Consider the following 24,987-nt stretch of genomic DNA (forward strand, 5'->3'; position numbering starts at 1 on the left):
GGCAGACAGTGGTTTTCCAAGGGAGGCCAGCTCAGCTCCCCAGGCCTCTGAATGTGTCCATGTGACTATCTTACCTGAGACAACCCAGGCTTGATCTCTTTGCTGAAGGATACCATGCCAAGTCTTCAGCACTCCACTTGGCTAGAGGTGCAAAATACAACACTTTACAGAATTTCCCAGTCATTCATAGCACTCTGGGGAGTGACTCAGCAGCATCTCATCAGCCTTGCCCATCAGAGCCTTTCTCTAAATGTGTTCACAAAGAGCTCCCTGCTCAAGCTCAATGGGGATACTGCAGGTCCTTTGCCCCAATAATGGATGTGAATGGAAAGAATGAGATCCATTATCTTTGGATTTCATGATTATTTTTGTTATTTTTCCCTACTTGCCCTCCATTGAAAGTATGATGTCCTTCCTGCCTACCCTCTAGACTGCCAAACTAATTGGCCAGATCACAAAGTTCAACTTAAGTTCAGATCCTGGTAAAAATGATGATTCAGATTTCATTGTATATGCTTTCATTTCACTAGTGGAAAATAAGCACAAATGCACACATAAGTTCATAGATTTCTGTGAGTGACTTAGGCTTCTGTTGTTTGACTCATTTGATGGTAAGGTACACCCAGCGTGTGTCAGTCTTTGCATCTCAGCAACCTATGCAAGGGCTCCCCAGGTGGCACTAGTGGTAAAAAACCTGCCGGCAATGCAGGAGATATAAGAGACCTGGCTTCAATCCCTAGGTCGGGGAGATCCCCTGGAGGAATAATGGCAACCCACTCCAGGATTCTTGCCTGGAGAATCCCATGGACAGAGGAGCCTGGTGGGCTACAGTCCATAGGGTTGCAAAGAGTCAGACACAACTGAAGCAACTTAGCACACACGCACGCAACCTAGGCAAGCTGACCCTCCATCACCCAGAGCCTGCTTTCCAAGTGAGCATGCTGCAGGTCACCCACCTTCACCAACCTGAGACTGACTCCAACCTCCCCACGGGGATCGAGGAGGATGAGAACACATTCCAACGCTGAGTTACAAGACATGGAGCAAGAAAGAGTCCTCACGTACTCATTTGATGAAATTACATGTGATATCTGTAAACTAAGAAATAATGGACATATAGATTTTGTAAATAGTATCTTTAGACCTTGTTTGAAAATGACATGTATGCCAATAGGAAAATAGGTCCATTGTAAAAACAGACAATTCATAGAAAAAAATACAAAATTGATTCAATACATAACTTTAGCAGTAACTAACAGATTGAAAATTGAAATGCACACATTAAGAAACGAAACGAGTCACCAGTCCACGTTCGATGCACGATACTGGATGCTTGGGGCTGGTGCGCTGGGACGAACCAGAGGGATGGTATGGAGAGGGAGGAGGGAGGGGGGTTCAGGATGGGGAACACATGTATGCCTGTGGCAGATTTATTTCGATATATGGCAGAACCAATACAATATTGTAAAGTTTAAAAATAAAATAAAATTTTAAAAAAAGTTAAGGTAAAAAAAAAAAGAAACATTTTAATCCATTAGATTTTTTAAAATTGGTAAAACAGATAACATCCAGAATTGACAATGAGAAGGAAAAAGAGGCACTTTTATAAAGCACTGATGAAGAAAGTATAAAATGATAACACTCATTTAAACATCACCCTTTTTTAAAAGTTAATATCTGTCAATTTAGCACTTCCACTTTGGGTATATACCTTAGGGAAACTTTTGCACACATACAGAGAGGAATGAAAAGGAACAATAATGCATGGAATAATGAAAGGTTGTAAAAAACCTACATCCACAAAATATAATAAATATATCAACATTATAGAATACTAGGTAGTAATTTTAAATTCTATGTCCATATATAAAGACATCTAAAATGTACTGATAAATGAAAAGAATAATTTTCAGAAAAATGAGGACTTGATTCTATTTATGTAAAAAGTAAGCATAATCAGGACTTCCTTGGTGTTCCAGTGGTTAAGAATCTGCCTGCCAATGCAGGGGACATGGGTTCCATCCCTGGTCCAGAAAGATCCCACAAGCCACTTTACAACTAAGCCCATGAGCCACAACTACTGAGCCTGTGCCCTAGAGCCCGTGTGCCAGAACCACTGACGTCTGTGCTCCACAATAAGAGAAGCCACCTCAATGAAAAGCCCGTCCCTGCAATGAAGAGTAGCCTCCATTCACCACAGATAGAAAAAGCCCAAGCACAGCAACGAAGACCCAACTCAGGCAAAAATAAAAAAAATTTTAAGTAAGCAAAATCAAAATATACCTAGAAAGTAGAAAAAGATTCAAATAGGTAAAGACTAACTAACACTAATAATATTTTAAAGGAGTACAATTTGGGGAGGTGGGAAGAGAAAGTTTCCACTCTTTGTTTGAGGTTTTAAAATAACCATGGATTCACTTATTGTGTAATTATAAATGCACATAGACATATATATGATGGAATAGGAACCACCAGTTTTTCTTCCATTTTACAGGTGGCATCTGTGTACCTTCTCCTTGGATCAAGGATCTGTCTACTGAGCTGGACTGACTAATAGAACATGGCAGCACTGATGCTGAAACAGTTTCCAGGCCCAGGTCTTAACAGACTGGCTTCCACTTCTCCCTTGGAACACTCACTCTCAGGCTGTTCCTATGGGAAACTAAGCCAGCATGCGATGAGAAGGTGAAGTCATGGGGAGTCAATAGCCCCCAGACAACAGTCAATAACTACAGGCCATGTATATCAGCCATCTCGGACATTCAGCCTAGCTGACCTTCAACATATGACTACAATAGTACTAAAACCTGCAAGCAAGAATTGCCCAGCTGAGCCCAGTCAACACAGAGAGTTGTGAGCGATATTCATAAATTGCTGTTTTAAGTCACTAAATTGTTGTTTTAGTCTTTTTGGAATGATTTATTACATGACAATAGAGAAAAAGAGTAATATAAACAATATGCTTTAAAATACTCAGCAATATACATATAAGATTTCAAATAATGAAGATTATGAACTATCAAATCCATGAATCTGGAGAAAGTTAATAAACAAGTCAAAGTTTATTTTCACTGCCTGGTACAGTCTTTGACATGTACCAAATGTTTCATTATTATGGTAAAATAAAGACACAGGAGAGCTATACACACAAGGAAAGGTTAAGAGAGGGGGAGGGTATCTAACCTTAGTGAAAGTGAAAAATATATCTTCTCAAGGATTCTTCAAATTCCCTTCAGCAATTCAGAAATTACACATTCTGCTTTATTTCACACTTGTGTTTTATTGTAATCATCTATTTGTAGTCATCCATTTATATATAGTTAACACTTCACCCAACAAAATAAAGGAAAATATAAACAAGCATGTTTTGCCCCAATGCCTTTGATTTATCAGAAAATATTTGTGCCGTGTGTTTTAGTCCTATCTGATTCTTTTGCGACCCTATGAACTGCAGCCTGCCAGACTCCTCTTTCCATGGAATTTTCTAGGCAAGAATACTGGAATGGGTTGTCATTTTGTTCTCCAAGGGATCTTCCTGGATCAGGGATTGAACCTGTGTCTCCTGCATTGGCAGCAGATTCTTTACTACTAAGCCACCAGAGAAGCCCCCAGAAAAGTTTACATGCATAGTTTTACATAAACATAATTTTTTCCAATAAAGTTATGAAAATATTTTTATGAGTAACCTAGAATAGGACTTGCTTGAAGGTGTGCATTTAAAGCACAACTCCTCCTTGTAGAAGACCATATAATAATTGTCATATTATGGGACTAACCAATATTATTGTCTTCTTCAAATGGAGGGAAGGTTACCTCCTAAAGAGTTGAAGCTCACCAAAAATGTTTTGCAGCCATGAAATTAAAAGACGCTTACTCCTTGGAAGGAAAGTTATGACCAACCTAGACAGCATATTAAAAAGCACAGACATTACTTTGCCAACAAAGGTCCATCTAGTCAAGGCTATGGTTTTTCCAGTAGTCATGTATGGATGTGAGAGTTGGACTATAAAGAAAGCTGAGTGCCGAAGAATTGATGCTTTTGAACTGTGGTGTTGGAGAAGACTCTTAAGAGTCCCTTGGACTGCAAGGAGATCCAACCAGTCCATCCTAAAGGAGATTGGTCCTGGGTATCCATTGGAAGGACTGATGTTGAAGCTGAAACTCCAGTGCTTTGGCCACCTCATGCGAAGAGCTGACTCATTAGAAAAGAGCCTGATGCTGGGAAAAATTGAAGGCAGGAGGAGAAGGAGATGACAGAGGATGAGATGGTTGGATGGCATCACCGACTCAATGAACATGGGTCTGGGTAGACTCCAGGAGTTGGTGATGGACAGGGAAGTCTGGTGTGCTGCTGTTCATGGGGTCGCAAAGAGTCCGACACGACTGAGCGACTGAACTGAACTGAAAAAAGTTTTGAGTTCAGAGTTCTGAGTATAATAATATTCTTATCCTGAATAAGTGCAAATGTGTACATTGTATTTGAAGGTTATCATTGCTGAAAATAATGCATTGTTATTTTAAAAAATGGTGAAATTGGGAGGAGGATACTATAAGGTAATACTGAGGAAAATGAAGAGTTGCACATGAAGGGCATGACCTTACAGTTACTGGAATGGCCTATAGTTTGATGCATAAACCTTAGGGCCACAGATGAAATAATTTTTAAAAGGATGGTATAGGGAGGGAGGTGGGAGGGGGGTTCAGGATGGGGAACACGTGTACACCCGTGGCAGATGCATGTTGATGTATGGCAAAACCAATACAATATTGTAAAGTTAAAAAAAAAAAAGCTGATCCACTGATTAAAAAAAATAATAATAAATAAAAGTATACTTCGTAGTATCAGCATTAAGGTAGATTGTCATCAGTCCACAAAGAGAATGTCACACACATCTGAAAGAAAGCCAAGAGACCGCTGCTCCTAGTTACACATACAGAGCAACTGGTCTCAGTGCAACCCTCATATCAACAACAGCCATAGTCACTGAATAAAATGAAACAAAAACAAAGCGGAAAACAAGCAATGAAAATCACAGAGTTTTATGGCATCACAAAGCAATCAAGGCATCAGAACTTGAGGGGCCACAATCTCAGGGAAAAAGTAAAATCACTGAAGTGAACTGATATTTTCTCTTCATTTTCCTCACAGTATTAAATATTTATTTGTTCTTAATCCACATGCATTAAGAGAAGAATCCAAAATTAAAGTGGCATCTAAAAAAAGGAGAGTTAAGCAGAGCCTTCAGGAATCTCACAATAGTGGGAAAAAATTATTGCAATTTGGGCTACAGAAGTAGCCAGGACTTGTGGGGCCAAGACCCTAGGGAAAAATGGAAACAATGGAGGACAGAGAATATTCTGAGCTGAATTTTCACTTGAGATTTGTAGATTCATGGGATCAGAAACTGAGATTAGCAGAGTGGAAGCAAAAAGGCTAAAAATCTATGCAGAGCTTCTAGCAACCTCGTATTGCTGGGGAAACAAAAATTGAAGTATGGGCTTCCAGAAGAAGAGGTATTGATTAAGATGCCCTGCTTTCAGTTGAGACTAAAAAAAAAAAAAATTTTTTTTGTGTGATACTAGCGGGGATATAAATTTCTCCCAATGACCTTGAAGAATAGGAATGGGTATTTTTGTTTTGGTACAGGGAGATTCTGCTTTACAAAGTCACTCGGGAATCCAGGCTGCCAGTGGCGATACTGTCTTCAGAATGTGGCTTCTGGGAATTCCCTGGCCATCCAGTGATCAGGACCCCACACTTCCATGGCAGGGGGCATAGGTTTGATTCCTGGTCAAGGAAATAAGATCCCGCATGCTGTGTGGCGTGGCCAAAAAATTAAAATCAATTGCTTTACATAAATGTGGCTTACAAGTGAAATTCATCTCTCACTCCACTGAAGACTGGGAGATACAGATCATAAAGGGACAACAGAAGCTTTGATGGGCTAGTACACATAAGTGGTCAGTATCACTTCCAACCACATTCCATTGACAGAACTCCTTAATATGGCCACCTTTAACTGCAAGGGGAATTTAGCTTTGAACTCGAGAGGCAGGTAAATGAATTTGATGACCAGCCGGCCAGTCTCTGCCATGGCCCGTTTCTCATCATGTGTTGTTCAGTCGCTCAGTCGTGTCTGACTCTTTGGGACCCCATGGACTGCAGCACGCCAGGCTTCCCTCTCCATCACCATCTCCCAGAGCTTGCTCAAACTCATGTCCATTGAGTAGGTGATTTGTTCCAACCATCTCGTCCTCTGTTGTCCCCTTGTTCTCCTGCCTTCAATCATTACATGTGTAAATCTCATCATTCACACATATAAAATAGCATTCCTTTGAATAATGCTAGACTTAAAAAAGGTATTTCACAACTTAATTTGATTTTACTACATACAACTAAAATTTCTCTATGAACATCATTCTCTTAGAGCAAAAAGTTGCCATATACTTAATAACAACAAACCCAAAACTGTCCAAGCTCAAAATGTTATCTCCAAGCTTTTTGTTGACTTAACAGGAAAATGTAACAGAAACCCCTTTAGTTCTCAGTTTATGCATACCAATGATAAATTTTTTACAAAAAGAAGGAAATTCTACAAGTTGAGAAACTAAAGATATAAGTAGCTATTAAAGATTGTAAACTGCTGGGTAGGATGGATATTTATAACCAGTAATGCACATTTTAAAACAGATATTCTCATGGCATTTTGGGCATTAACCCTTTTCAGTAGCTAAACAAATTGCTTTGTGATTAGTTGCTTTCAAGAGAAACTGTCATTTTCAGTCAGTTTATTTTATTATGCTTTCAGAATTTACCCACTAGTGTTTAAGGATAAACAACTCTGAGGACGCAGTCCTAATCACTGTATCTTTCTCTAAGATTTTTCAGGGAGATTTGGATGTGCTTTCTGCACAGGTATTAACTTATCAAGTTTTATTTTCGCAATCAAGGAATTGCAAATAAGCAAAAAGAGAGGTCACGATTAAGCAGAAAATGTATTGATTCCTGTGTCCTCCACTTATCATGGAATCTACATTATAAATTTCATCATAGTAGATGGAAACTTTTTCTTTGGTAATAGCTCACCTGGTCTTTGGTTGGGTTTAATGAGAATTAGATACGATTCATCCATTTTATAAGTCCTTGATTCTATTTTAGACATTTGTAAAATACCTTGCCCTCTAATTTATATAGTTTTTTCAACTAATGTTGAGAGGTCAGTCAAATAAGGAGGTGAAGCTCTCAGCTAACATTTGTTAACTTGGCTAACATCTGATAAGCATTTTCTCCTTGTTCATTTTATATATATTATCTTATTTTATGCCTCTAATTGATCACACCTCCCATGTAAGATGGATATTATAGGAACTGACATTTAACTGTTTTGATAGTGTGACTTAATTAGCACCTTTCCTTCTGACTGGACCATGCCTTTCTAGTCATTAAATATTTGAAGTATTATCATCTCTAGGAATTGCTATCCCATTTTATAGAACTAAGCATCTTAAGAGAAAAGCAGATTTCAGGGCAACCAATGATAATGGTTGACATGCACATCTGGTATAAGATGGAACAGATATATCAAAATCCAGAAACAGAGTCTTTATAACATGTTATATTTAATACCCTTGTAAAATAAATTGAAATCTGTACTTATGCTCAGTAGATCAGTCACGTCTGACTCTTTGTGACCCTATGGGCTGTAGCCTGCCAGGCTCCTCTGTCCTTGGGATTTTCCAGGCAAAAATGCTGGAATGGGTTGCCATTTTTCTACTCCAAATCTCTACTTGTTCAAAAACTTATTTTTGTATGACATTTATTAAATCATAACTTTATAAAATTTGAGTAACTTGAGGAAAACATATCCATGCACTAAAAAATGTATTTAATTATCAGAATAAGAAACAAAAATTATCATAGTGTAGTATATTCACTGTTACACAGTGCAGTGTGTCTGACGTTACAGGCAGATTAGCACAACATAAACCCAAACCAAATAGTGAAATCCTGAAAACAGCAAGGCATTGGGTTGACCAAAAAGTTTGTTCACGTTTTTCTCTAAGATGTTACGTAAAAACCTGAATGCACTTTTTGCTGTGTGCGTGTGTGTGTTTGTGTGTACTTGACATTACAAAAAGGTACTGGAGCATTAAGGTACCAAGGGGGAGTTTCTTTTCCTCTTCTCTTTCTTTACTTTCATTTTACTCAACATACACACACACACACTCACACACACACAAAACCTTTAAAGCATACCAAATCTTTTTCTCTACCACATAACAATTATGAGATAACTTTAAATAAATCAATCATATTTCGCTTTGTTTTGTTATCCTTAGACTAACTTGAGTACTTATAATTATAATAAAAGTTGAGCAATCAACAGAACTTATTCATATTTACAAAAATACATGTCATCTGGCTCTGTCTGGAGGGAATCTATACCCTAGTTCAATCTTAATTCCTTATAACATATCCATAAATCTCCAAACAGCTAATCATGAAAATATTAATGAAATGAGCACATGCTTTATTTATAAGTCTTGGCTTACTAGGCCCTTATTACATTGCCAGAGAGAAGGAATATTAAAATAAATGATATCTGTGTTCAGCACTGAAAATAAATCAAAAGAGTCACAATGTCACTTATAATAGATTCCAGTCAAGTGTCACTTTGTTGCCTTAAACTGAATTAACATTTTCAACAATTCTAGAATACTTTCAGATAACTATAAATGACTAAATGGAATAATTAAAAACCCTAAATATATGAAGTACTGAAAGATAATGCTTTATATTGTATACATAAAGCAATATCCTTACTAATTTTTAGATTATTCAGAATTATATATCAGGGATTTACACACTGAACCATAAGTTTAAAATTGACTAAACCATGTGCTTTATATTTATAAAAATCAGCAATATAACTTGTGCTGTGCTTACTCTCTCAGTCGTATCTGACTCTTTCCAAACCCGTTGATTGTAGCCCGCCAGGATCCTCTGTCCATGGAATTCCCAGGCAAGAATACTGGAGTGGATTGCCACTCCCTTCTCCAGGGGATCTTCCCACCCAGAGACTGAACCTGTGTCTCCTGTATTACAGGCAGATCCTTTACTGTCTGAGGCACTGGGGAAGCCCGTAACATATGGAAGTGCTTTATAAAAACATAATTGATTTCTTTTTTACCTTGTTTGTTAGGGTGAACTATTTGACTTAAAAAAAAATAATTACTTGCTGGAAGCAGAATCCTTCACAGATCCATAAAGGAACAAGTGACTGTTCAGCCAGCATTGCCACCAGGAGACAACATTCTCATTGGACATAACTGTGAGCCACATGTGCCTTTGGGTGAAATAATTTTCAAAATCTACTATTTAAGCAAATAGTATGTCATCTCTCAGAGAAAGCAATGGCAACCCACTCCAGTACTATTGCCTGGAAAATCCCATGGACGGAGGAGCCTGGTAGGCTTCAGTTCATGAGGTCGCTAAGAGTCGGACGTGACTGAGCGACTTCACTTTCCCTTTTCACTTTCATGCATCGGAGAAGGAAATGGCAACCCACTCCAGTGTTCTTGCCTGGAGAATCCCAGGGATGGGAGAGCCTGGTGGGCTACCATCTATGGGGTCGCACAGAGTCAGACACAACTGAAGCAACTTAGCAGTAGCAGCAGCATGTCATCTCTAATTTCTAGCCTACTATTCTTCCTTATCCTTTTCAAAAACTATTCATGACTTTTTAAATAGTGGCCTCTCTCTTATCTGTTGAGTGGTTGACTTTTTGTGAAACTTCTTTTTACTCCATTAGTCTTGCATTGACTGCTCCTGCAGAAACCCCTTAGAGCCATTTTTCCATTAGAGACATTTCAAAACCCTCTCTCTTCAGACACTCATGCCTTTGAATAGATTGAACATATCTAATCTGTACATATATCCAGCTGTTTAGATTGTGTTAATTCATACATATGACAGCAGTCAAAATTTAACAGAACATGCATTTAGAATTGTGTTCAAAACAAAGGATGGCCTGAAACAGGAGTGGCAAGTTGAATTTGCCATGAATTTATACTGTGTCTCACAAATGACCCACCACAGAATTACACTCTCATCAAGAATGACCAGTTAATTAACCTTTGTATAATTCAAAGTCATTCACTCATTACTGCAGGCAAGCAAAGTCATCACAAGGATACCATACTCCTTTCTCAGTACAAGGAAATTGTCACCTTTATTCATCAGAATTTCTGTCTTTGGCTCTCAATGCTAAATAGCTCTCAATGCTAACACCTGCTTTGCCTTTATGCTATATAACATTAAACATTATTGACAATTTAAAATACAGCAGGTATCAACAATATCAGAACTATAACCGGTTTTCTAAGAATTTACTTTCCTATCTTTGTAAAAATCATTTACAAAAATGTCATTGCAACATTTATAATTCCATAAATACATTCTGCATTTAATTAACTAAAATTTCAGGTTTGGGGACCCATTAAAAACATTTCATCTTTCCAGTCCTCTAAAAAGAAATGGGTAACTTCTCTGAAAGTTTTCCCTATTGATTTCTACTATATAACTGTTACCTTCAAAATGTCCATTCCCAGCTGAAGCTTTTCTCCTGAGGTTTGTAACCTCTATTACTTATCAGCACATTCATTAGTTCTCACTCTAAAATTAAGCTCACCATCCCCCCACAAAACCTGCTCTGCTGCCATGCTCCCTGTCTTACTCAATAGTACTGCCATTTATCCCAGCTACTCTAGTAGGAAATCCAGGTGTTAACGGGACATCACCTTCACTGTCGTCTTTCACATGCACCAGCCACAACCTGAAAATTCTACCTCCTGCATATTTCCATCATCTGTCTACTTCTCTGTCCTCCAACCACCAACTTTTCTTGCTTGGGCATTTGGAAGAGCTTTAGAACTTATCTCTTTGCTCCATTACAATCTAACCTCAATTCTGCAGGCCAATCTTAACTAAAACACAAAGTTGATGATCCTCTGCTGCTGCTGCTCCTAAGTCACTTCAGTCGTATCCGACCCTGTGCGACCCCATAGACAGAAGCCCACCAGGCTCCCCCATCTCTCTTAAAAATCCCTTGATGATTTCCCATTTTCGTTAGGATAAAACTCACATTTGTTAAATCCCCTCCATGAATTCTTCCCAATACAGTTTCCTCCCTCCGATACTGTAATGCTTACCATCCCTTCTCACGTATTAAACTTCTTTCAATTGATCTAAGAAATATAATTTCTTATCATCATACATTCATAATTTTTGCAATATCTGCCTGAAATTCACCCTATCAGTCCCTAGATAATACCAGTCCATCATTCACATATCAGTTTAAACACTACATAAGTCAGGAGACTTACTCTCCTGACTTATGTAGTAAGGAGACTTACTCTGACCTGTTAGATTAAATCATGTGCCTGACTGTCTTCCCACTGGTCCTTGTTTTTCCCCAATATTAACATTCTCTCTCGTATCCTCTCTTGTCTTTCCTACTTATCACTTTGAGCTTTTTAATTCATCGGGGTGTGACTCCATCTGCCTTGTGTCACACCAGCCTCTATCACATGCCTAGGACTTTAAAGAAGACATTTCTAGCTTTAGATTCAGACTTTAGACATACCAGAAACTGAAATATTTTTGAAAGCCAACTTAAATTCTGGGGAGAGGGAATTCAGCAGCCCGGATCCTGAGCCAGAGAGCTGATTTAGAATTTAGATCTTCCCCATACTAGCAGTATGACCTTGGTCAAATTACTTAAGCTTCTCTGTGCCTCAGTTTGCTCGTGTGTAATATGAAGATAATCATATTTACCTGATAGCTATATTAAGAAGGTTAACTGATAAAATATTTATACAGTGCTTACAAAGTGCCTGGCACATAGAAAACTTACAGTAAATATTATTTTACTAGTATTTAAAGTGGGAAAATACAGAGTCAGATTGTTTGTGTTCAAATTCGTGCTTTGATACACTCTTGTCATCTTGATCAGCTGACTCAATTTTCAAAACGTCAGAGTCCTCTTCTCCATAAAAGAGGGTGGTCAAAGAGTGCATAGTGAAAATAAATCAGTTAATGTTAATGATAGGCTATCTTAGACAGTTGAACTGGGAGAGAGAAAAGTTCTTGCTTAAGTTGAAATTTGGTTCACTTAGAGCTACAGCATTTGTAAATTTGAAATATAAACTTCAGTTTCTCTAACATCAGTTAAAAACTTTATCCCTTATTGTAATTAAAAATAGATGAACATATAATGCACATTAGGTACAAATGCCCAGGAGTAACAAATTAACTGAAATAAAATGGAATAGTAACTTGAATGAAAAGTAGTTCCTGTGAACTGGTCCATCTGGGGAAAAAAAAAATGCAAGTTCTTTTTTTCTATGGAGTAAAAGTAAAATATTTATTCCCTTGTTATTTTAAATTGCCTCTCAGGAGTGTTGCAAGATATAACTCTGGACATGATTTTATAGATTCTTTCCTTATGTATATTCTTTTAAACATCAGTTCAGTTCAGTTGCTCAGTCGTGTCCGACTCTTTGCAACCCCATGAATTGCAGCACGCCAGGCCTCCCTGTCCATCACCAACTCCCAGAGTTCACTCAAACTCACGTCCATCAAGTCAGTGATGCCATCCAGCCATCTCATCCTCTGTCGTCCCCTTCTCCTCCTGCCCCCAATCCCTCCCAGCATCAAGGTCTTTTCCAATGAGTCAACTCTTCACATGAGGTGGCCAAAGTACTGGAGTTTCAGCTTTAGCATCAGTCCTTCCAAAGAACACCCAGGGCTGATCTCCTTTAGAATGGACTGGTTGGATCTCCTTGCAGTCCAAGGGACTCTCAAGAGTCTTCTCCAACACCACAGTTCAAAAGCATCAATTCTTCGGCGCTCAGCTTTCTTCACAGTCCAACTCTCACATCCATACATGACTACTGGAAAAACCATATCCTTAACTAGACGGACCTTTGTTGGCAAAGTAATGTCTCTGCTTTTGAATATGCTATCTAGGTTGGTCATAACATAGATTATGTTAAATTAACTATGTTAACTGAAAGATTAAATTTTTAACTATTACTACTCTTATCTTCCTTGGTCATGAAATGTTAATACCATGTTTCTCTGGTTCCCTCATTCCACTGTGTAGCATTTACTGTGATAGAACTTGTCCTCTGGTACTCACGGCCTGGATATTACATCATGCTGAACCAAATGAAGTTGGAACTAACACCAAATCATTATTATTAGCAATTCATCCTGCCATTATATTTAAGTCATTTCCCTTTATTCCATGCTGAATGGAATCATTACTCTAAATGTGAAATCCCAATACAAACATGTATTATCCAAATTGATCACAATATATACAAATAGCTTAGAAGTTAACAGTATCAGCCAGGCTACTTTTGCATATGGTTTCAAATGTGCTACTGAATGATGCAAATGGAAGAAGTAGATTATAATACATCATGAGAGAAGTAGCCAAAAATATGCTGAGCTGGACGAGAGGCAAAGCGTCACAAATCAAGCAGACCCTTCACCTATGAACAAGAACATAGCTTTTTCTTTCAGAGTAGTTTCTCAAAACAAAAATAACCCCTTTACAGTGGGCAATTTTCTGTTTTTCTGGCTGTATCACAACTTTTGAACATCCTTGCTCTTTTGGAGGACTTCCACTTTTCTGGTTTGAGCTTCTCTAAGGCTTAACCTACAAAACTTGGTTCCCTCTTCTTTGCTGCTCAGGCTCAAGTAATGAAACTGGTGATCACAAATGCAAGACCTCACTTCAGAACTGAGCCACATGAAGAAGGAAAATGTACACAGAACTCACTTTGCTAAAGGGTGGTGGCAGAGGCAGCTGGCTCTGAGAGTGGCAGTGGTGGCGAGACTGCATTCCTGGCTCTGAAATCATTCCAGTAGAGGTGGCAGTGAGTTGGAGTTCCTGGCAGGGGCATGTGGAGAGTGGGAGTGGCAGCAGTGTAGCCACAAGCCAGTTCTGTGGCATGGTTTTAGGCAGTGTTCCTGGAAGTTGAGTCTTGAGCCTGGTTATTTAGACTTATTTACCTTAGCATTCTATAGGCCATCCATTTAAAAAATAATAATAATTGCCTATTCTGCTTTATCAGAGTCAATTTCTGTGCTTTTAACAAGACTCTCTAAAGTTCTTTTAATAACTCTAAATGGATCAACTCTAGCCAGAATTGCAGCAAGAATGGGAGAGAAAGAATGGTGCAATTAAAATTTTAAATTATCATTTTCAAGTGCTGATAGTTGACAGGTACTGTGTTTAAGCCTGTCACATATCGTCTCATTTAATCATCACAATAGCTTAATGAGGACAATATTATCCCCATGATGCAGAGCAGAAAGAGAGACAGAGATTAATTAACTTGCCCAGGGTCTCAGAGATATTGATTATCAGAGCCCTGTGACACTGTAGATCTAGGTCACCAGTATTCATTCTTACGGCCAAATTGTTTCATATTGCTGATAAGTTTAAAGCAAAGAGGCAATGAATCAGCGCACTATTTGCATCAGCTATTGTTATCCACATGACTCGTATTTACAGCTGGCTCTCAAAATTCCATGGGCAGAGAAGCCTGGTAGGCCGCAGTCCATGGGGTTGCTAAGAGTCAGGCATGACTGAGAGACTTTACTTTCACTTTTCACTTTCATGCATTGGAGAAGGAAATGGCAACCCACTCCAGTGTTCTTGCCTGGAGAATCCCAGGGACAGGGGAGCCTGGTGGGCTACCATCTATGGGGTCGCACAGACTCAGACACGACTGATGCAACTTAGCAGCAGCAGCAGCAGCAGCTAATGAGCGTTGAAGTATTGGCAGACTCACTACCCTTTCTTGGCACTTCTCCCATGTTTATCTTCAGGTCTGAGGTTCTTCAAGTGTAAGCCTGGGATCTGCACTTTAACACATTAAACATCAACTTTCAACTTCGCATAGATGAATAGGTTCATCATCCCTTAGATGTTAACATAAAATCAGACTAATCCTGGGTCTTTTCTTGTCAGTTCTTAGGAGTACTTACAGAATATAAACAATTTTTTTAATCTGAAAATTTATCTGATTTAGAAAGAACCAACCAACTAGAAACAGAAGACTTTCTCAAAATCCAAGTTGAAAAAAATATTGAAAAATTCTATGGAAATTGACAAGGCAGATCCCAAACTTAAGTATATTTAACACTAGTAACCGTTTGTTATCCCTGGGAATATATGACTACAGAAGCAGTTCAACAGATTTTAAAAAATACATTTAACATTTTAAAAGTTAAATTATTTATAGAATATCAATAGTTCAAAAAAAATCTCTGCAAAGAAACCTAAACTATGTATTGGTTTCTCCTATTTCCAAAAAGATCCACAGTATCTTTACAAGGGGTTACTTAAAAGGCACTTAAAGTCCAAACAAAACATTAAATAAGCAAAACGGGACATGTGTGTAGAGAGTATTTGAACAGACATATAACCTACACCCATGTCTAAGGATTTCTCCTCTGAAAGTTTGCTTAGCTGGCCTCAGTCCTTTGCAGAGTCCCCATCCTGATGTCATACAGACCATTCTTCTAAAGAATGTAAATTGGCTATCCAAGCAGAAAATTCTACTTTAGTGCTAAATCTCCCTTGCTGGGGCTTCTCAGGTAGTGCTGGTGGTAAAGAATCCACATGTCAATACAGGAGACTTAAGAGACATGGGTTCGATCCTCGGATCGGGAAGATCCCCTGGAGAAAGAAATGGCAACCCACTGGAATATTCTTGCCTGGAATCCGATGGAGAGAGGAGCCTGGCAGGCTACAGTCCATGGGGTCGCAAAGAGTCAGACACAACTGAAGGGACTTAACATGCATGCATTCTCCCTTGCTGAAGACTTCGCTTTACTATTTTTCTCCCATCTGTGACCTCAGAACCTATCAATTTGCAGCTATCCCATCCGTTGGCCACATTTATTCTTTTTTATAAGGCAGAAGTGATTTTGTTACATTTTTCAAACTTTTTCCTATGTTGTATTTGTGTTTATCACTGTTTCCCTATCTAAATACTGATTGTTTTAATCCCCCCCCCATCTTTTTTTTTTTTTTTTTGGTCGCTGTATATTTTGATCAGCTTCTGGGAAGAGGAAAGGTGGGAGTCTGCTCTTAGCATCAGCTCTAAGCTCCAAAAGTTAAAGACTTTTATTTGTTCATCACCTTATTCCCAGTGACTAGCAGATCACCTAGTACACTCATTATCCCTAGGTAATCCATTTCTTCCTACTTAGCAGAAGGTAGTTAAAGAGCCTCTTGATGAGGGTGAAAGAGAAGAGTGAAAAAGCTAGTTTAAAACTCAACATTCAAAAAACTAAGATCATGGCATCCGGTCCCATCACTTCATGGCAAATAGATGGGGAAACAATGGAAACCGTGACAGACTTTATTTTCTTGGGCTCCAAAATCACTGCAGATGGTGACTGCAGTCAAGAAATTAAAAGATGCTTATGCCAAACCTAGAAAGCATATTGAAAAGCAGAAACATCACTTTGCCAGCAAAGGTCTGTATAGTCAAAGCTATGGTTTTTCCTGTAGTTATACATGGATGTGAGTATTGAACCATAAAGAAGGCCGAGCACCGAAGAACTGATGCTTCAAACTGTGGTACTGGAGAAGACTCTTGAGAGTCCCTTGGACAGCAAGGAATACAACCCTTAATATTCATTGGAAGGACTGATGTTAAAGGATTCCAATACCTTGGCCACCTGATGCAAAGGTCAAACTCTTTGGAAAAGACCTGATGCAGGGAAAGACTGAGAGTAGGAAGAGAAGGGGCAACAGAGGCTGAGATGTGTGGATGGCATCACCAACTCAATGGACATGAGTTTGAGCAAACTCAGGGAGATAGTGAAGGACAGGGAAACCAGGTAAGCTGTAGTCCATGGGGTTGCAGAGTTGGACATGACTTAGGAACTGAATAACAACAATAAATTTGCCTTCATAGATTTTGGAATGCTTCCAGGTGATGCCAGTGGAATAGAACCAGCCTGCCAATGAAGGAGACATAAAGAGACTCAGGTTCGATCCCTGCATCAGGAATATCCCCTGGAGGAGGGCAAGGCAACCCACTCCAGTGTTCTTGCCTGCAAAATCCCTTGGTCAGAGGAGCCTGGCAGGCTACAGTCCATAGGGTCGCACAGAGTTAGACACGGCTGAAGTGACTTAGCACACAGGCATGCAGATTTTGGAAACATATGAACCAGCATAAGCTCTAATTTCCTAATTTGTAAAATGAAAAAAATTTTTTGCTGCTTCATATGATAGTTAAAGGTACAATCTCTAAATGTATATGTGATAATGCTTTGTAAACTATAAATGTTCTTATCATTAGTCATTTTTTTTTCGTGTATCCCTTGGGTAAAATACATTTCATTAGTCCCTACTTCTTCTGCCTTGGTGTATGAATTCACTTTAATTTCTTTCTGTCAACAGTTTTTCCTCTTCTCCTACCTAACTATAAGCTTTTCTTGAAATGATATTTGTAGAAATTAAAGTTGATATTTTGAAAAAACACAGTTTTATTTGCTAATAAAAATCTGTCCATTGGAAGACCTATTTCTTATTAATCAAAACCCATTACTCTGGTCATTGTCATACCAAGGACTGTTTTCAAGAATAAGCCCCTCAGGTTTTATATAGTATTGGTCTCAGTTAATTCAAGCATTGAAAATATGCAGTTTAGGAAAACTGTATTCAAATTTGAACTCAGTAATATTTTATTAATATGTAGGAAATGTATTTCCTCATTCAATTTCTAATTAACTAGAACCTTCATTTAAATAAAGATAAACCATGTTTGGTTCTTGGTACTTAAATTCCTACAAAAATAATTCCTGTACTAGCTTTTCAGACACACAGGTCTGTACCTGATATTATTCTTTTACTTAATTATGTCAAGAAAAGACAAGATTGTACCATTTATTCATTTTCATATTAATTTAATTTTAGTATTCAAAGATGATTCCTTTATAGTACAAAAGGGAAAAGAAGAACTAAATTGGAATCGTTCTTATCCTTTTCTATTCCGAAATGAAAGATGTCCTTAAAATCATTAATGTTCTGAAAGAACACCAATTTTTAATACCAGAAAAACTTTAGATAAGTTAAGGTAGGGGCTTTTGAGCTACATTTTGTCCTCCCTAAAATTCATATATTGAAGTCCTAACACCTGTACTTCAGAATGCAACCGTATTTGGACACAGGCCTTTAGAGAATTCCCAGATACAGAGAACAGACTTGTGGTTGCCAAGGGGGAGTGGGTGTAGGGGAGGATGTATCAGGAGCTTGGGATTAGCAGAGGCCAATTATTCTACATACAGAGTGGCAAACTACACGGCCACGCTGTATAGCACAGGCGAACTCTATTCAATATTCTGTGACAAACCATAATGGAGGATAAAAAAGACACACACAGATGACACGGCCTTATGGAAGAAAGCGAAAAACCAAAGAGCCTCTTGATGAAAGTGAAACAGGAGAGTACAAAAGTTGTCTTAAAACTCAACATTCAAAAAACTACGATCATAGCATCCAGTCCCCTCACTTCATGCAAATAGGTGCACAAACAATGGAAACAGTGAGAGCCTTTATTTTGGGGGCTCCAAAATCATTGCCGGAGAAGGCAATGGCACCCCACTCCAGTACTCCCGCCTGGAAAATCCCATGGATGGAGGAGCCTGGAAGGGTGCAGTCCATGGGGTCGCTGAGGGTCGGACACGACTGAGTGACTTCACTTTCTCTTTTCACTTTCACGCATTGGAGAAGGAAATGGCAACCCACTCCAGTGTTCTTGCCTGGAGAATCCCAGGGACGGGGGAGCCTGGTGGGCTGCCGTCTATGGGGTCACACAGAGTCGGACACGACTGAAGTGACTTAGCAATAGCAATAGCAAAATCATTGCAAATAGTGACTGAAGCCATGAAATTGAAAGATGCTTGCTCCTTGGAAGAAAAGCTATTAAAAATCTAGACAGCATATTCAAAAGCAGAGACATTAGTTTGCTGACAAAGATCCATCTAGTCAAAGCTATGGTTTCCCAGTAGTCATGGATGGATGTGAGAGTTGGAATATAAAGTTGAGAGCCAAGAATTGATGCTTTTGAACTGTGGTGCTGGAGAAGACTCTTGAGAGTCCCTTGGATGCAAGGAGATCCAACCAGTCCATCCTAAAGGAATTCAGTCCTGACTATTCTTTGGAAGGACTGATGCTAGATGAAAGTCCAATACTTTAGCCACCTGATGCGAAGAACTGACTCATTGGAAAAGATGCTGAGGCTGGGAAAGATTGAAGGCAAGAGAAGGGGACGACAGAAGATGAGATGGTGGATGGCATCACTGACTCGATGGACATGATTTTGAGCAAGCTCTAGGAGTTGGTGATGGACAGGGAAGCCTGGCATGCTGCAGTCTGTGGGGTCGCAAAGAGTTGGACACAACTGAGCGACTGAACTGTTATACGTATATTCTTGTTAAACAGTCACTGTGCTGTACAGAAGAAATCAACACAGCATTGTAAATCAACTATACTTCAATAATTTTTTACGAAATTAAAATAAAGTCATCATGGTGCGCCCTAATCCAATATGACTTGTGTCTTTTAAGTAGAGGAAACATGGACACGAACATAAAGAGAGGCAAGATGATGTGATGACCCAGGGCCACACTGTCCCCTCTACAAGCCAAGAAAGAGGCCTGGAACAGATCCTTCTCTCACACCCATCAGAAGGAACCAACCTCTGACATTTAGCCTCCAGAGCTGAGAGAAGATGAAGTTCTATTGTTTGAATAACTGAAGGATAATCCTTCAATTATCCTGCTGTAACCATGCCCTACCCAGAAGCCTGTCAGTGGTACTTCGTTATGACAGCCCTATTAGACAGGCTAGGCACAAAATAGGGGGAAATTACCTCTTAGCCCTAAAAGAATAGGTGTGCTTTCACTGTTATGTAAACTAGTGGCTAAACTTTTCTTATATGCTTCATACTCTTTATAGAATCTTTAAAAATAACTGTGTCTTCAATTCGATAACATTGCCTGAAAGAATGTGATGTTTTAATTACACAATTCAGCTCGTTGTTCATAATAAATGAAAATATACAATTTAATATGTTAGTGAGAGAGGATAAAATTTTATTATCCACCTTCTTTATCATTGCTTCAAGTCTGAATAAAGCAAAGATCATATCATCAAAGATTATATCATAAGATCATAACATGTTGCAAGATAAAATATAATTTGAAAACTGATAAACAGGTAACCTATAATCCAAGCCAACTAATAAAATAATACAGTGGAAGTCCTCCTCCTGTCCTCCTGTAGGAGGTGCTGCTGCTGCTGTGTGCGCTCAGTCACGTCTGATTCTTTGTGACCCCATGGACTGTCACCCGCCAGGCTCCTCTGTCCACAGGATTTCCCAGGCAAGAATACTGGAGTGGATCCCTCCAGGGGATCTTCCCTACCCAGGGATCAAACCCCTGTTTCCTGCATTTAGATGGATTCTTCACCACCAACCCACCAGGGAAGCCCGTAGTAAGTACTAGTGGTGCCCTATCCACATTCCATTCACAGAAGAGGTGCAGCCCATCCTCCAGCTGGGGTGAATATTCATTGCAAATAGCTCCCAGATCCCTCCTCCTACTCAGAATTGTCCATGGCCAAATGGGAGCTGCTTTGCCCATAAAATTAAGCCTCCAGAGAAGAGGGAGAAACCAGTAGCCATGACTGACCTATGTAGGGTGCCACAAAAATGGGACCAAGTCCATGATGTAATTCATGCTTCAGATCTTCCATGGGCCCAGTCTGAACCCTGCCTCCAGCAGAAACCATTCCAGTGACCTTTTTCTAAATCATATCCTGATTTATCGGGGCTTCCCCAGTGGCTTAGCAGTAAAGAATCTGCCTACAATGCAGGAGACACAAGTTCGATTCCTGGGTCAGGAAGATCCCCTGGTGGAGGGCACGGCAACCCACTCTAGTATTCTTGCCTGGAAAAATCCCATGGACAGAGGATCCTGGCAGTCTACTGTCCACGGGATCGCAAAGAGTCAGACATGACTGAAGAGACTGAACAGCAGCAATATCCTGATTTATTACCATAATACCTGAGAGCACTCTCAGTAATTCACTTACACAATAATTCAGGCTCTGCTCCTAGGAAAACTGAGCTCAGGCTATTGGTATGAGGAGGAGTCAGAGGAAGTATACTCTACTGATGGGAGTCTCAAGTTTGATTGCTCATCCGTCAGTGGGAACCCATCACTAGGGGTAGGTAAAGTCTCTGGTATACTTCAGCCCTGAGGTGCGCTGGTGCCCCCTTCACAGTCTTTATTCTTTGGCACTGGGTGAACGGACACAGCATAGAGTAGGCAGGGATGCACCAGTTGGTGCAATCATATGGGAGAAATAGTAACTATGAATACTGTGGAGTCAGGTGACGATGGCAAAGTGCTCTGTCATACTGGAAAGAGAAAAAGAGAGGCTTAGAGTTCATAATAAAAACTTTTCAAGCAAAGTAGGAGCCAGAGAGCCTTCTTGAAAGCATTTAAAATGCCAATAATTCAACTGTAGCTAAAGGGCAGTAGACCTGAAGATCAGGCCTAAGTCTGAGTTGTGAGAGAGGCAGAAGTTTAAAGAAGGTTGCATTTTTTACTAAGCCGAGTATTTCATAACAGACTCAGAGCCCTCCTAGGCAAGAAGTGGGAGCCCTGAGGCTTTGCATGGACATATCTGGGATTAAATCACCTTGAGTACCTGAACTCCCAGATTCCCCTGAATCCTGTATGATAACAGAAGGAGCCACATTTCTTTGTTTGAAACAGGAGCAACCTTTTACTGAAAGACCATGTAGAGCTCCTAAATATAGCACATGCTCCATAGATAACCTGTAAGATAATGGGCTTATTTTCCTTAGGATCTGCTCCCACCTCCATTCTTGGCCCCCTGGATCCACAATTTGGGTCTTTTTTTTTTTTTGCAAAATCTGACTGGCAGTGTTCTAGGCCTGCTAAGAGAGGACCGAGATTATATATCAAAGAGCTGCAGAGTTTGGCTAACATGTGCAACCAGAAAACAAGAAAATGCCTGGAAGTGAACCCTGAGGCTGTAGCATCAAGAGAAGTAGAATATCAAAACAGATATGGGAGAGTTTGTCAATATTGGGACACTGTCCTACGACACAGAGATTAACATGGCTGAGATGGACCGAATACACTTCTGGGAATGGCTTTTAGAAGCTTACAAAACAAAAAGGCTCAAATTAAACAAAGATGAGGTGCCAGGACTGCCAACTCAGACTCTGGAAGAAGAGATAAAAACTCAGAGCAGTCGGTATTCTAGAATGGTTTTACTATTTAAATATTAACAAAGCAGTAACTGACTGCATTTCTTGGAAGAGTCTGGAACACACCCCGTATACCATGGCAGTAAGAAAAGCAGACTGCAAAGAACCAGTAGCATTGTTGGGAAGCTCACCAATGGCTGCTGTCTGCAGGCTGGGTGGGACTGATGGTAAGAGATACTGTCCAAGAACAAGGCTTCTCAGTAGCAGCGAGATGCTAGTATCCTCAAACAGCAGCGGACATAATTACTGTAATAAGCAACAAGGTCAGAACACAATTTGAACAGATCAGTCTGCAAGAATCTATTGTCATGGATAGTAAAATATAATTTTCCTAGAAATTTGTGAGAGGGGCAGTCAATAAGGATATTTCTTAACATAGACAATAAAAATAAATCAAGTATAGATGAAAAGGCTGCAGGCTCAGCTATACAAATGGAAAATCATGATCTTTCCCACAGTTTTCGAACCTGAGCCAGTCCTCAAACTCAGAGCCCGTTAACTGAAGGAGTGACCAAGTCTCCATCAAGAAGGACTATGATACACTGATGTATAGAACAGTCTTATGGACTCTGTGGGAGAGGGAGAGGGTGGGAAGATTTGGGAGAATGGCATTGAAACATGTAAAATATCATGTATGAAACGAGATGCCAGTCCAGGTTCAATGCACTATACTGGATGCTTGGGGCCAGTGCACTGGGATGACCCAGAGGGATGGTATGGGGGGGAAGGAGGGAGGAGGGTTCAGGATGGGGAACACATGTATACCTGTGGCAGATTCATTTTGATATTTGGCAAAACTAACAATTATGTAAAGTTTAAAAATAAAATAAAATTTTAAAAAAAGAAAAAAAATAAATAAAATAAATGACAGCTGCCTGAAAAAAATAAAAAAATAAAACACAATGTTGAGTTTAATAAAAAAAAAGAAGAAGAAGGACTATGAAACACCATGCTGATTACACACTATGGTAATTTCTCCAATCCTTTTCTTCTAGGGGACCTAGAGCCATGTACTTGGGTAATACGCATTGAGAATTTCAGATTTCTGTAATCAGATTTCTGTAGGGTGGCTGAATAGAGTCTGATCTGACAAGGCAGAAAGTGCAGTCCTGATTTGGGCTCGGGTCCATACCATCATAGGCCCACTGGACATGTGGTCTACATGACTACATGTCATGGTTGAGTCTCAGCCAGTATTTGTTATTTCCCAGGTTCTCGAATGTATGATTGAAATGGACAGACTTACAGTTGGTAAAACCCCTTAAAAGCTGCTATAGTTGGAGATATCTCAGTTTTCTATGCTACATTAAAAGAGATTATCACAGAAACTTTAAAAAAAAAAAAAAATCTGTACGTCAGAGGTCCAGGTGGGCTCAACTGTATTCTTTGCTTAGAGTCTCACAAGGCTGAACTGAACTCTTATCAGAAGTCTCCAGAGAAGTACCCACCTCCATGCTTGTTACAGTTTTGGGAAGAATTCGTTTTCCATCTTGTCCTTGCTCTGTGTCTCTTCTGTCTCAGCAAGGGAGAGCCTCCCTCGGGTTGAGTGACTTACAGGAAGCTCTCTGACTTCTTTTGCCCCAAGTTGGCAAGAACACTCTGGTTTTAAAGGGCTTACGTGACTTGACTAGGCCCACCAAGATAATATCTTTTGCCATGTAATGTAGCCCAATCATGAAAGTAATACCTGGGACAAAAATCATGTAGGCTGTATCAGTTTCCTATTGCTGTGCAAACACAAACAAACTTAGGGGCTTAAATGATAGAAATTTATCTCCTGGGGCTCAAAGTCTGAACTGGATCTCACTGGGCCTACATCAAAGTGCTGGCTGAGCTGCATGAGTTCGGGAGGCTCTAAAGGAGAAGCTTTTCAACTTCTTGGCTTACAGTCCCTTCAGAGCCAGCCATGTCAAACTCGGCCTTCCTCACACTGCCATTTGTCTGCTGCCTTTTGCCACCTTCTTTCCCTTTTGAGAACTTTGTGATTACATTGGCCCCACCTGCATTATCCATGTTAATCTCCCTCTTATAAGGTAACAATTAGCAATCTTAATTCCACCTGCAGCATTAATTCTCCTTTGCCATATTCACAGGTTCTGGGGGTTAGGAAATGGACATTTTTAGGGGCTCATTATTCTGTCTACCAGAGGGGCCACCTTAAAATTCTGTCTACCATACCCTGAAACAGCACCCACCAGCCAAGACAGTAAATTAGAAACAACAACAAAAACAATTGCAACTATTGAGGAATTGACTAATCTCCTTGCAGTCCAAGGGACTCTCAAAAGTCTTTTCCACCGCTGTTAAAAAGCATCAATTCTTCAGCAGTCAATTCTAAAGGAAATCAGTCCTGAATATTCATTGGAAGGACTGATGCTGAAGCTCCAATACTTAGGCCACCTGATGCGAAGAGGTGACTCATTAGAAAAGACCCTGATGTTGGGAAAGATTGAAGGCAGGAAGAGAAGGGGACAACAGAGGACAAGATGGCTGGATGGCATCAACAACTCAATGGACATGAGTTTGAGCAAATTCAGGGAGATGGTGAAGGACAGGGAAGCCTGGTGTGCTGCAGTCCATGGGGTT

Source organism: Bos indicus x Bos taurus, chromosome 17 (genome assembly GCF_003369695.1).
Source record: "Bos indicus x Bos taurus breed Angus x Brahman F1 hybrid chromosome 17, Bos_hybrid_MaternalHap_v2.0, whole genome shotgun sequence".
Lineage (NCBI taxonomy): Eukaryota > Metazoa > Chordata > Mammalia > Artiodactyla > Bovidae > Bos > Bos indicus x Bos taurus.